Source organism: Macaca nemestrina, chromosome X (assembly GCF_043159975.1).
Source record: "Macaca nemestrina isolate mMacNem1 chromosome X, mMacNem.hap1, whole genome shotgun sequence".
Classification (NCBI taxonomy): domain Eukaryota; kingdom Metazoa; phylum Chordata; class Mammalia; order Primates; family Cercopithecidae; genus Macaca; species Macaca nemestrina.
The window spans coordinates 113,868,453-113,881,840 of record NC_092145.1 but is presented as its reverse complement, the minus strand read 5'-3'; the positions used below and the strand labels follow the sequence as shown (position 1 = coordinate 113,881,840).

Genomic DNA, 13,388 nt, shown 5'->3' with positions numbered 1-13,388 from the left:
GTCAAAGCAATGCGCACGCGCAGTGACTTGAAGGCGGGGCAACAAAGGGTACGGCCGATATGGTGCTCCTCGGCCCACGCTTCAATGGTTATGACAGTGTTAACTCTAAGGGGAGAAGGAATGTGTGACCATTAACAACGGTGAGTCGTACAAAAGGCTCGGGGAGGCGTACCTGGGCGGAGACAGGCGAGAGAACTCCGCGCGGGCTTTCCAGTGACCAGGTCCCCGCCAGCTCCGAAGCCGAAATGCCTTCTTCCACTTCATTATCTTGCAGTGGACGTGAGGTGTTCCCACCCCTCTGTCCCCAAGGCCACTGTTTCTGTCTTCCGCTCTTGGGAATAAGAAAAAGAGTCGCGCCTCTGACATCAGTGGCAGCTCCGGAGCGCGGCCCTCTAGGGTGCAGGCAGGCCACACGGAGCGGGGCCCCAGGCCTCGCTCGGAGCGTCCTACGAGCAAGAGGTCTGGCCCAGTCGGGGAAGTGGCCTGGAAGAGGGGCCTTGGAGCCGGGCTACAAAGCCAGCAACCTCCCGAAGTGAGGGAAAAAAGCCTCATTCTGATTGTTCTCTACCCAATGGAGGGGCTCCGGTTCCTAGGATCTTACACACGCTGGGAGAATCTGGGTTTTACTTTTTAGCGGAGAGGTGTTTTCTCCGAGAATGCCAGCCAGTGGTAACACAGCCCGCTAAAAAGGCCTGTAGTGGCCTTGAGGAAAGTTTTCTGTTTCCTGTCTGGGTCTGGGAGAAAGAGACCAAGTGTGTTCTCCATGCTTACTATGCCTGCCTGGTCACCAAGCAGGCCTCCTTGGGTCAAGTATGACAGAGTCTCCCTCAGGTACACAGCAAACCCTTATGTGCTGGAGCCAGCTGGTGCCAGACACTGTTCATAGATGTGTCCAAGACATTTGTGGAATCTATCAGACACGTATTTAATTTCCATTTGAACATGAGTCTTTTTCCTCTTTCTCTTTCTCCTGTCAGGTTAACTTGCATTCCCCAGATAGTTTGGATGAGTTACAACCCAAATCTGCAAACTCAATACAGCCAGACCCTGGGAAGTGACCCTCTGTACAAGCCTCCTGTAGAAGTCCCAGGAAAAGAGCCTGTTTTCCCTTGGACACGTGAGCAGTGAATTACTGCTCATTCAGAATTACATGTCATGTGTTACTGATGGCCAGGTTTAGATACCAACCTATTTCTAGAGGAGAGGTGATTTGATAACCTTTTCAGATATCACTATCACTAGGCAGAAAAGGGTTAATACTATGACAGTGTCCTGAGGACAGTAGAGAAACTGCAAACTGCAGAAGTACCTGATCTGTGGCCCTGGCCAGCATCTCTCCATATCCTGATTCTGTAAGATCAAGTGTTTATGCAGAAAGAGAAGGGACCGATGATTTGAATGTGACCAGATGTATGGCACGCCCTTATTGCCATGCCAGCATTTCCTATTCATGATGTTAGTATTCAAAAATCAAGAAACACTCTGCATGGGCCATTGGTGTCTACTAATCCGTTGGAAGAAAAGACTGGAATCCACCACTTACTAGCTCCTTGGGCCTCAGTCCCCTCTTTTCTGCCATAACTAAGGACCACCTAATCTAGATGGCTGCTGTTATTGTTCAAAGGAACATCTTTAGAGCCTCAAGCCCAGGAATAGTCCATGGCAGGCACCTGGTAAATGTTAGTTTTCATTGTCCTCTCCCAACACTATGAAACATGCAGCACTCTCTGCAACTGCCCCTGTGGATTTCCATAGGCAGGAGAGCATCTAGTGTTGAGTGGAGCTGGTATTCTCAGAAACGAAGCCCCTTTCCTCATTTTGTGCCAATCTCTTCAGTCATTTGTACCCTAGTAGTATAGGGCTTTGTCAAAGTCACTGTCATCTAATGTTAACAGTTGTTTTTGCCAGATGACTTTTCAAAAAGTGACTGTTAATGTGATAAAAACACTGCATGTAGCCAATTTTTTTTTTTTTTTTTTTTTTTTTTGAGACGGAGTTACTGCTCTTGTTGCCCAGGCTAGAGTGCAGCGGCGTGATCTTGGCTCACTGCAACCTCTGCCTCCCAGGTTCAAGTAATTCTCCTGCCTCAGCCTCCCAAGTGGCTGGGATTATAGGCACACGCCGCCATGCCCAGCCAATTTTTTTGTATTTTTAGTAGAGACAGGGTTTCACCATATGTTGGCCAGGCTGGTCTCGAACTCCTGACTTCAGGTGATCCTCCTGCCTCAGCCTCCCAAAGTGCTGGGATTACAGGTGTGAGCCACTGCGCCCAGCCAACTATTTTCTTATTTGTTATATATTTATTTTAGAGATAGGATGCCATTATGTTACCCAGTCTGGAATGCAGTGGCTAATTAGAGGCATGATCATAGCATACTATGACCTTGGCTCAAAGGACCCTGCAACCTTAGCCTCCTGAGTAGCTGGGACAAGTGTGCACCACCACAGCTGACTAATTTTTAAATTTTTTGTAGAGATAGGGTCTGGCTATGTTGCCCAGGCTGGTCTGGAATTCCTGGACTCAAGGCCTCTTCCTGCCCTCAGCCTTCCAAAGTGTTAGGATTACAGGGTGAATACCCACACCCAGCCAGTGTGAATTTTCTAATGCTGAGTAAGTTGTGATCCACAAGTAAATGTATCTGCAAGCTGATTTAAATTGTAGATTTTCTTCTCATTGTGTATTTTCTGATGTTGAATAAAGTCTGAGTATTAACTAAAGTTTTTCCTTCTTCTTAAATATGTAAGAATTGTCCTCAAAATCTCCATTCTTGAGCACAGTAGTAAAAATATTTTTACATACATTGTATTTCAAGGGTTCTGCATAAACAACTTTGTTTTATTGTGACTAAATTTATTTGGGAATTTTATCAAATATATAATACTGAGATGTTCTCATTCCTTTTGTGAAAATGGTCTGGTTTAAAAACCACTGCCTTCAAATGAAAACCACTAGGTTTCTTATGCTTGCCTCGTCTTTTCTCTGTTTTTCTTTCATTTTTTAAAAATACATGTCTTTGGCCGGGCGCGGTGGCTCAAGCCTGTAATCCCAGCACTTTGGGAGGCCGAGACGGGCGGATCACAAGGTCAAGAGATCAAGACCATCCTGGCTAACCCAGTGAAACCCCGTCTCTACTAAAAAAATACAAAAAAACTAGCCGGGCGAGGTGGCGGGCGCCTGTAGTCCCAGCTACTCGGGAGGCTGAGGCAGGAGAATGGCATAAACCTGGGAGGCAGAGCTTGCAGTGAGCTGAGATCGGGCCACTGCACTCCAGCCTGGGCAACAGAGCGTGACTCCGTCTCAAAAAAAAAAAAAAAAATACATGTCTTTATTTTTTTATACCTAAAACAGTGGGTTTTTAAAATGTGATATATGTATGCATTGTGTAATGATTACCACAATCAACTAATACATCCATCACCACCCATACTGTACCTTAGATCTGCAGAACTTGTTCATCTTAGAATGTTTCTACCTTTTAGGTCGGGCATGGTGGCTCAACGTCTGTAATCCTAGCACTTTGGGAGGCCAAGGTGGGTGGCTTCCAGAGCTCAGGAGTTCTAGACGAGCCTGGGGAACATAGTGAAACCCTGTCACTACTAAAAATACAGAACATTAGCCGGGTGTGGTGGCGCGCTCCTGTAGTCCCAGCTACTTGGGAGGCAGAGGCATGAGAATCATTTGAGCCTGGGAGGCAGAGGTTACAGTGAGCTGAGATCGCGCCACTGCACTCCAGCCTGGGCGACAGAGCAAGACTCTGTCTCCCCGCCCCAAAAAAGAATGTTTTTATTTTTTGACCAACATCTCCCCATTTCCTGCCTCCCACTCCTGCATCCCCAGTCCTTGGTAACCACTGTTGTACTCTCTGTTTCTGTGAGTTCAACTTTTTAAGATTTCACCTTTAAGTGAGATCATGCAGTATTTGTCAATCTGTGTGTAGTTTATTTCATTTAGCATACTATCTTCCAGGTTCCTTTTTCCCTCTGTGTCTCAAGTCCACCTTTGCATTGTTACTTTCTTTTCTGAAATGAAAATGGTGTTGTGGCTACTACGCATGAGTATCCTAGCTAGATACCAACTATGGGCTTTGTAGTATCTGGATTAGCTGTAATGTACATGTGAATGGTGACTAGTAAAAAATATATAATAGGAAAAATGATGCACTTTGAAAGCAAGAATACAAGTATAAATAAGCCCCCTAAGAAGGTTGGACATCATCTATATAAAGGAAAATAAACTGTACTCCTTAGTGAAGACTTAATACTGTAAAACCCAAATTGTCCCAAGCCTAATTGATAGATTTAAGGCAATTTAACCAATATGCTAAATGGGATCAGGGGCCTATAGTACAATTATACTTCATTTTAATTGGCAGAAAAAAATATATGAACAACTAAGAGTATTTGGTGGATAGAGGTAACATGGGAAGACTCATCTTACAAGATATTAGAGGGCATTATAAACTAAAGTAAATAATGTGGCATAGAGCAGAATTAAAGAGATCACTGAAACAAAAAAAAAAATCCAGAATCAGAATATATGGAATGTGGAGTCCTAATAAGTAAGCAACAAGAAGGAAGGGGCCGCAGGTGAGAGAGAACAGTTGTTCTATAGATGGCTAATTGCAAACAACCTGCTGGCACACATCCTGTTCCCAATTCCCTTGTTTTGCACATAGCCTTTCCAGCACAACCTTATACAACTTAAACCTCCAGCCCCTGCCTCTCAGACAGCCTTTTCTCTGCTGTGCCGCCCATTGAACCCTTGCAACGTATCTTCATACTTTCTCTGATAAATCTGCCTTTCTTTACCTATGACTGTTTTGGCAAAATTCCTTTACTGTCCACAATACCATCCCCACCCAGTTGCACCCAAGACATGGAAGACTAAATGTCTGACGTTTAGCTTAAGAAGTATGAAAAAATAAGTTGAGAGGGGCCAAGCATGGTGGCTCATGCCTATAATCCCAACACTTTGGGAGGCTGAGGTGGGAGGATGACTTGAACCTAGGAGTTTGAGACCAGCCTGGGCAACATAGTAAGACTCATCACTACCAAAAAAAAAAAAAAAAAAAAAAATCTGGGCATGGTGGCGTGTTCCTGTAGTCCCAGCTACTTAGGAAGCTAAGATGGAAGAGTCACTTGAGCTCCAGAGGTTGAGGCTGCAGTGAGGCATGATCATGCCACTACACTCCAGCCTGGGCAACAGGGTGAGACCCTGCTGCAAAAAAAAATTATAAACCTACTTAATGCTAAGTTATAATGGTTGACAAAAATGTCAGTAGAAAGCAGAGTTCCAACATATATCCATGTATGTATGGAAAATGAAATATAAAGGTATTTTAAGTTTGTGAAAATTAATAGGATTGATGTGATGTAAATCTGTAAGGAAAAAATCCTGAACCCCTACATATTATATATAATGACAAACTCCAAGTGGATTAAAATTAAATATGAAAAATAATAAAATATAAAATATATGGGTCGGGTGTGGTGGCTCACGCCTATAATCCCAGCACTTTGAGAGGCCAAGATTGAGACCAACCTGGCCAACATGGTGAACCCCTGTCTCTACTAAAAATACAAAAATTAGCTGGGCATGGTGGCACGTGCCTGTAGTCTCAGCTACTCGGGAGGCTGAGGCAGGAGAATCGCTTGAACCCGGGAGGTGGAGGTTGCAGTGAGCTGAGATGATGCCACTACAATCCAGCCTGGTGACAGAGTGAGACTCCGTCTCAAATAAATAAATAAATATATATGTACACACACACACACGTATATATGAATATTACATGACATCATGGTGGAGCATAAACCAGAAGGACAACCCTGAAGCCATAAAATAAATCCTAGACTTCATTTAAAATATATATATATTGGAGACAGTATCACTCTGTCACCCAGACTGGATTGCAGTGGTGTGATCTCAGCTCACTGCAACCTCTGCCTCCCAGGTTCAAGGGATTCTCCTGCCTCAGCCTCCTGAGTAGCTGGGATTACAGGCATGCACCACCATGCCCAGCTAATTTTGTATTTTTAGTAGAGGTGGGGATTCTTCATGTTGGTCAGGCTGTTCTGGAACTCCAGACCTCAGGTGATCTGCCTGCTTTGGCCTCCCAAAGTGCTGGGATTACAGGCGTGAGCCACCGCACCCGGCCAGTTTTAAGTATTCTTTAGATGACAGTTGGCTGAGAGAGTTAAGCTGTTATCTGAAGACGTGAAGTCAGTAGAAAGGAATGCTTGAGTTAAGATAAGGGGGTTATGGGGGCTGAGGACCTTGTTATGTAGATGAAGGTTCGTAGGTAGCAGCCCTCAGAGAGAATAGGTGGTAAATGTCTCTTTCAGACCTTAAAGAGGTCAGACTCACAGGTAATCTCTCCTAGATCTGGGAAAGGCCTAGAAAGGGAAGGCCTGGGTGCATTAATGGAGATTCTCTACCGATTCAAATTTCCACTGCAAAAGGCAGCTTTGCAGAGCCATTTCAATGTGTTAGCCCTGTGGCAGCCATCTTAAAATATGTTAAAGAAATATATTTTGGGATAAAATAATTTGGTTTCCTTCAGTGTCTGCTATCTATCATGTGATGCTATACCAGAGTCAGGTTGGAAAGTAAGCCCCATTGTGTCAGCTTAATTTTAAAAATCTAATTAGATTTTTGTGGTTTGTAGGGCATGACTCCCCAGGCCCCTTAGATAGGAATTTCAAGATCGGAGTTTAGTCCTCATATGCCATAGGAAATCAAAAGACAAGTTATAGACTGGGAAGAATATTTGCAACTCTTAAGAAGAGAGGCGATATTGAAACTGCCTTTGCAAAAATTTTAACAGTGAGAAAATTATGACAGTGAAAGAGATCTGATCTAAACAACCCCCATCTTGCCTTTAAACTCTAAACTGGCCTTGGTCATCCCTGGGCATGGGCCAAGCTAACTTTGGGGAAAATGCAGTTTGCAGTTTAAATTATAATAGCCCTTCCCCACAACTAAAGCACCTTTGTAAAACTAATGAGGCCGGGCACAGTGGCTCACGCCTGTAATCCCAGCACTTTGGGAGGCCGAGGTGGGTGGATCACATGAAGTCAGGCATTCGAGACCAGCCTGACCAATATGGTGAAACCCCTGTCTCTACTAAAATTACAAAAATTAGCCAGGCATGGTGATGGGCGCATATAGTCCCAGCTACTCAGGAGGCTGAGGCAGGAGAATCACTTGAACCAGGGAGGCAGAGTTTGCAGTGAGCTGAGATAGCACCACTGTACTCCAGCCTGGGCAACAGAGCAAGACTCCATCTCAAAAAAAAAAAAAAAGAGAAAAAAAAGAAAGATGAAAGGGGCCTGAATTTTGCTAAGATGTAGGTGGAGTTAAATGATTAATGGCCATTGTTCCGGAGACCACAAGATTTGCAACTTCCCCTGTTACTCCTGTAAATAAATCACTATTGTAGAACCTAAGATTGGCCTTTTGAGATGTCTTTTCTGGCTTTTGCATTTATGGTGACCGAATGGCTCCACTCGGACTGGCAAGATGGACTTATGACTAAATTGGTCTTGTGGCCCCCACCCAGAAGCAGACTTGGCACACAAGGGCCGTTTTCCACACCCCTATGATTGCACTTCCAGCCAATCAGCCCCCTGTCTGACAAACTATCCTTGAAAAACCCTAACTTCTGAGTTTTCAGGGAGATTGATTTGAGTAATAATTCCATCTCCCACGTGGTGTGGCCAGCCTCATGTCAATTAAACTTTTTTTTTTTTTTTTTTTGAGATGGAGTTTCACTCTGTCACCCTGGCTGGAGCATAGTGGCATGATCTCGGCTCACTGCAACCTCCACCTCCCAGGTTCAAATGGTTTTCCTGCCTCAGCCTCCTGAGTAGCTAGGACTACGGGCACGTGCCACCATGGCTGGCTTTTTTTTTTTTTTTTTTTTAATTTGAGACTGAGTCTCGCTCTGTCACCCAGGCTAGAGTATAATGGCATGATCTTGGCTTACTGCAACCTCTGCCTCCTGGGTTCAAGCGATTCTCCCGCCTCAGCCTCCCAAGTAGCTGGGATTACAGGCATATGCCATCATGCCCGGCTAATTTTTATATTTTTGTAGAGACAGGATTTCACCATATTGGCCAGGCTGGTCTTGAACTCCCGACCTCAGGTGATCCACTTGCCTCGGCTTCCCAAATTGTTGGGATTACAGGCATGAGCCACCATGCCCAGCCTTAATTTTTTGTGTTTTTGGTAGAGACTGGGTTTCACCATGTTGGCCAGGCTGGTCTTGAACTCCTGGCCTCAAGTGATCCACCTGTCTCAGCCTCCCAAAGTGTTGGGATTGCAGGTGTAAGCCACCACACCCAGCCAAACTCCTTATTGCAATGCCATGGTCTCAGTAAATTGATTTTGTCTGTGCAGTGGGCAGGAAGTGTTACCAGCAGCAAATCCAACAGGTCTACAACAAACTCGATCCTTGCCCCCTTGGAGGAAAGAATTTGGCCAAGGGGCAGAAGGCAGAGTGAGAGACCAAGGTAAGTTTTAGAGCATGAGTGAGAATTTATTAAAGAGTTTTAGAGCAGGAACTAAAGGAAGTAAAGTACACTTGGAAGAGGGTCAAGTGGGCAACTTGAGAGATCCAAGTGTACTGTTCAGCCCTTGACTTGGGGTTTTATATGCTGGCATGGTTCTGAAATTTCCATTTCTCCTCGATTTTTCCTTGGAGTGGGCTGTCTGCATGCGCCATGGCCTGCCAGCACTTGGATGAGGCTGCACTTGCAGTGTGTTTACTGAAGTTAGGCACATGCTCATTTGAGGTATTTTTCCCTTACCAGTCAAGCATTCCTAGAGGAATGTCATATACCAGTTAAACTCCGCCATTTTGCCTCTCAGTGCACATACTTGAGCCCGTTCGCCTAACTCCTGACATCTTATTTGGAAGTTGCTCATTACCAGCTTCAGGTGTTTCTATCCTTTGGGAGATTGCCCTTCTCTGGTGCCAGCTGTGACCAATTATTATTTTAGCGAGACAGTTTAACAACCACCTGACCATCACCTGATGGTTGCCTGGGAACTTGGGGGCCTTCTCCTGCCCTGTTCATGTCTGCTTGTCTACCTATTCTAACAGAAGGACCCACTGGATGATTACAATGTCTCTAAAAAGAAAAAATCCCCACAAACTGCTATTTGTAAAATATGTAAAAGTGTACATATGTAAAAGTGAACATATGAATAGAAAATGGAAAAGGAGTCTGGGCGAGGTGGCTCACGCCTGTAATCCCAGCACTTTGGGAGGCCGAGGCAGGAGGATCACTTGAGGTCAGGAGTTCAAGATCAGCCTGGCCAACATGGTGAAACCCCGTCTCTACAAAAATACAAAAATTAACCAGGCATGATGGTGTGTGCCTGTAATCCCAGCTACTCAGGAGGTTGAGGCAGAGGTTGCAGTGAGCCGAGATCTCACCATTGCACTCCAGCCTGGGTGACAGAGTGAGACTCTGTCTCAAAAAACCAACAACAACAAAAAAGAGCTACTGTTAAAACATTTTAAAGGATAATTGATCTTAATTGCACATTGGAGAAAGAATACCCTCAAACAAAGCACAGTGGTGAATAGTATTTGCCTATGTGTTCTGGTAATTTTTCACCAGCTGAGCTAGTGTGATCATCTTGCTAAGGAAAATTTCTATAGTTCTAAGTAATCATGTTGATTTGAAATACCACTTATGCAACAAAATTGAATTGTACATCTTTTCTTCCCCCAGCAGATGGTGACATTTTATAGAATATGGAAAAATTATCCAAATGGATGAGTGAGCTATATAACTGAAATATAATTATCTCTATTTCATTTCTCATGTATCTACATCTTGAATTCATTTACAAAAAGGCATTCATCAGGAAGTAACATTTAATGACTATGCTTTCGGGGGTCATTTCTTTTTCTTTTCTTTGTCTTTTTTTTTTGACAGGGGCTCACTCTGTCACCCAGGCTGGAGTGCAAGAGTGCCATCATGGCTCACTGCAGCCTTGACATCCCAGGTTCAAGCAATCTTCCCACCTCAGCCTCCTGAGTAGCTGGAACTACAGGCAGGCAGCATCACACTGGGCTATTTTAAATTTTTTCTGTAGAGACAGAGTCTCACTGTCTTGCCCAGGCTGGTCTCAAACTCCTGGGCTCAAGCAATCCTCCTTCCTCAGCCTCCCAAAGTGCTGCGATTACAGGCGTGGGCCGCCAATTTGTATAGTTCCTTCCTAGGGAAGTTTCTCTGAACATGTAGAGCATGTTTTCAAAAAAGTAACATTTATGAAAAGAAGACTAAGAACAATTTTAAAAATAACTAATACAGAAAGTAGAATTTTTCAGGCCGGGCATGTAATCCCAGCACTGTACGCCTGTAATCCCAGCACTTTGGAGGCTGAGGTGGGCAGATCACTTGAGATCAGGAGTTTGAGGCCAGCCTGGCCAACATGGTGAAACCCTATCTCTACTAAAAAAAAATACAAAAATTAGCCAGGCACGGTGCCAGGTGCCTGTAATCCCAGCTACTTGGGAGACTGAGGCAGGAGAATCACTTGACCCTGGGAGGCAGAGGTTGCAGTGAGCCAAGATTGTACCACTGCACTCCAGCCTGGGCGACAGAGCAAGACTATGTCTAAAAAATAAAAAATAAAAAAAAGTAGAATTTTTCAACATCTTCAATTCTTAGTTTGCACAGTGTTTATACTAGATATTTTCTCATCAGGTCACTTCAGCCTACCTATTTACAAAAATAAAATAGTAAGGACAAAATGCTAAAGAGGGCAAATCTGACTTTAATGTCCATCTCAGGCCAGGCGTGGTGGCTTACACCTGTAATCCCAGCACTTTGGGAGGCTGAGGTGGGAGGGTAGCTTGAGCCCAGGAGTTCAAGACCAGCCTGGACAGCATAGTGAGACCCTGTCTCTAAGAAAATGTCCACCTTTGATTTCTCTTCACTCCTTTTTTCCATGCAGGGCCTTCACTCCTCTTTGTTTCTCAGATTCCTTCTTTAGTATTATTTATTCCTTCCTTTAAGCTTCACACAGTAATGTTTGCTTCCCTACTTTCTGAGAGTACAGCATATAATTAAAATTCATTCTTAGGTATATGTAATTAGTATTCCCAGCTTAATGTGCCAATTATACCAGGGATATTTCATTCACTAGTTCAAACGGAACATCAATTGGATATCTCTTGTCTTTCAGGTAGTCTTGCTGAGCTCACAGTCCATCCAGAAAGAAAAACAAATTCATAACACTAATGTAAGAGGTTTTCTTTCTTTTTGAGATGGAGTCTCACTCTGTCGCCCAGGCTGGAATTCAGTGGTGCGATCTCAGCTCACCGCAACCTCCACCTCCTGGGTTCAAGTGATTCTCCTGCCTCAGCCACCTGAGTAGCTGGGATTATAGGCACCCACTACCAAGCCTGGCTAATTTTTTTGTATTTCTAGTAGAGATGGGGTTTCACCATGTTGGCCAGGCTGGTCTTGAACTCCTTACCTCAAGTGATCCACCCACCTCAGCCTCCCAAAGTGCTGGGATTACAGGCATGAGCCACCATGCCTGGCCATAAGAGATGTTTTAATGCAGGTATGTACAAGATGGAAACCTAGAAAATGAATCATTAATTCTGTTGAATGAACTTTATATGTGAGCTTCAAATTTAAGTGAGATATGACAGACTGAAATGTGAACAAAAGGTATTTTAGGCAGAGGGAACAACTTGAGCTCAGATATAGAAGCATCAAACTGTTCAGCATTTTTGTGAAACCCAGAAAAGTCTGACTAGAACACACAGTATTTTTTTTTTTTTTTTTTGAGGCGGAGTCTCACTCTGTTGCCCAGGCTGGAGTGCAGTGGCCGGATCTCAGCTCACTGCAAGCTCCGCCTCCCGGGTATACGCCATTCTCCTGCCTCAGCCTCCCGAGTAGCTGGGACTACAGGTGCCCGCCACCTCGCCCGGCTAGTTTTTTTTTTGTATTTTTTAGCAGAGACGGGGTCTCACTGTGTTAGCCAGGATGGTCTCGATCTCCTGACCTCGTGATCCACCCGTCTCGGCCTCCCAAAGTGCTGGGATTACAGGCTTGAGCCACCGGGCCCGGCCTGAACACACAGTATTAAACAGTCAGTGTGCCAACAGAATTGGGATACAGGATGGAGGAGGAAGAGAGAGGAAGCAGTGGAAAGAGACTGCAGAGGTAGATGAGAGCCAGATTGGGAAAATCCTTAGAAGGCAGGCCAAGGAATAAGAACAGCACTGTAAAAACCCTTATGAGGTGTCCTAAGGAGTGTGGACTTGATTCTGCAGGCCCCAGATAGCCTTCTTAAGAAGGTGTGGAGATAGTAGAGGATGGAAGCAGAAAGACTAATTAAGAGATGATGGATCACACAAAGCTAGAAAGGAAAAGCACAATGTGGATTGATGAATGGTGGCATCTTGTTTGGGGGAAAGTTAATGATGGAGGCATATTTAAGAGGTATTTGCATGGTAGACTTACGGGGCTAGGATGACTGATTGGATGTGGTGCCTGAGAAAGGGAGAGGCATGCACAAAGATGACTGCGGGGTTTCTAATTCTGGCATCTTGCTGTGTAATAATAACATTCAAAACAGAAATTCTTGAGGAATAGCAGATTTGTAGAGGGTTGTAGAGGATTTGCTTGGGGACAAGATGAATGTGAGGTACCTGGGTTGGGGGGACATCAGGTAGAGGTGCTGAGTCAGAATTGGAAACATGAGACTAACTGGAGTTCAGGAGATAAATTCAGGAGATGATTTTTGTTTGGGTGGGGGAGGGACGGAGTTTTGCTCTTATCACCCAGGCTAGAGTACAATGGCGTGATCTTGGCTCACTGCAACCTCCGCCTCCCGGGTTCAAGCGATTCTCCTGCCTCAGCCTCCCAAGTAGCTGGGATTACAGGCGGGCACCACCGTGCCTGGCTAATTTTTGTATTTTTAGTAGAAACAGGGTTTCACCATGTTGGCCAGGCTGGTCTCGAACTCGTGACCTCAGGTGATCCATCTGCCTCGGCCTCCCAAAATGCTGAGATTACAGGCATAAGCCACCATGCCCAGCCTGGAGATGATATTTAAGAGTGAATAATGTAAACTTGTTGGGAGAAGCCATGGGAATTGAAAATCTCAGGTGGTTGAGTACAAGAAGAGGGCGCCCAGCATGGAACCTTGGATTCCCAATATTTTAGGTTAGGTGGAGGCTATGAAGAGGATTAAGGAGAAAGAAATGAAGCCATGTTTAAGTACGGAAGATGGTGAGAAACTCCTCTCACAGCACAACTTGTATACTCACGGGAGATGGAGTGGTATACAGTGATATCCTAACAATCTCTCTAGAGTAATCCTTGCCCCACTTTGACCAGAGCTTGGAAGCTTG

At 44.7% G+C, this 13,388-nt stretch overlaps 1 long non-coding RNA gene across 1 annotated transcript; it reads left to right on the top strand.

The window, feature by feature from the left end:
- Positions 1 to 3: 3 nt before the first annotated feature.
- Positions 4 to 2,718, top strand: LOC105463650 (uncharacterized). Its single transcript, XR_976455.2, has 2 exons — positions 4 to 140; positions 978 to 2,718. It is a non-coding gene; the product is annotated as an uncharacterized lncRNA (long non-coding RNA).
- Positions 2,719 to 13,388: the final 10,670 nt, after the last annotated feature.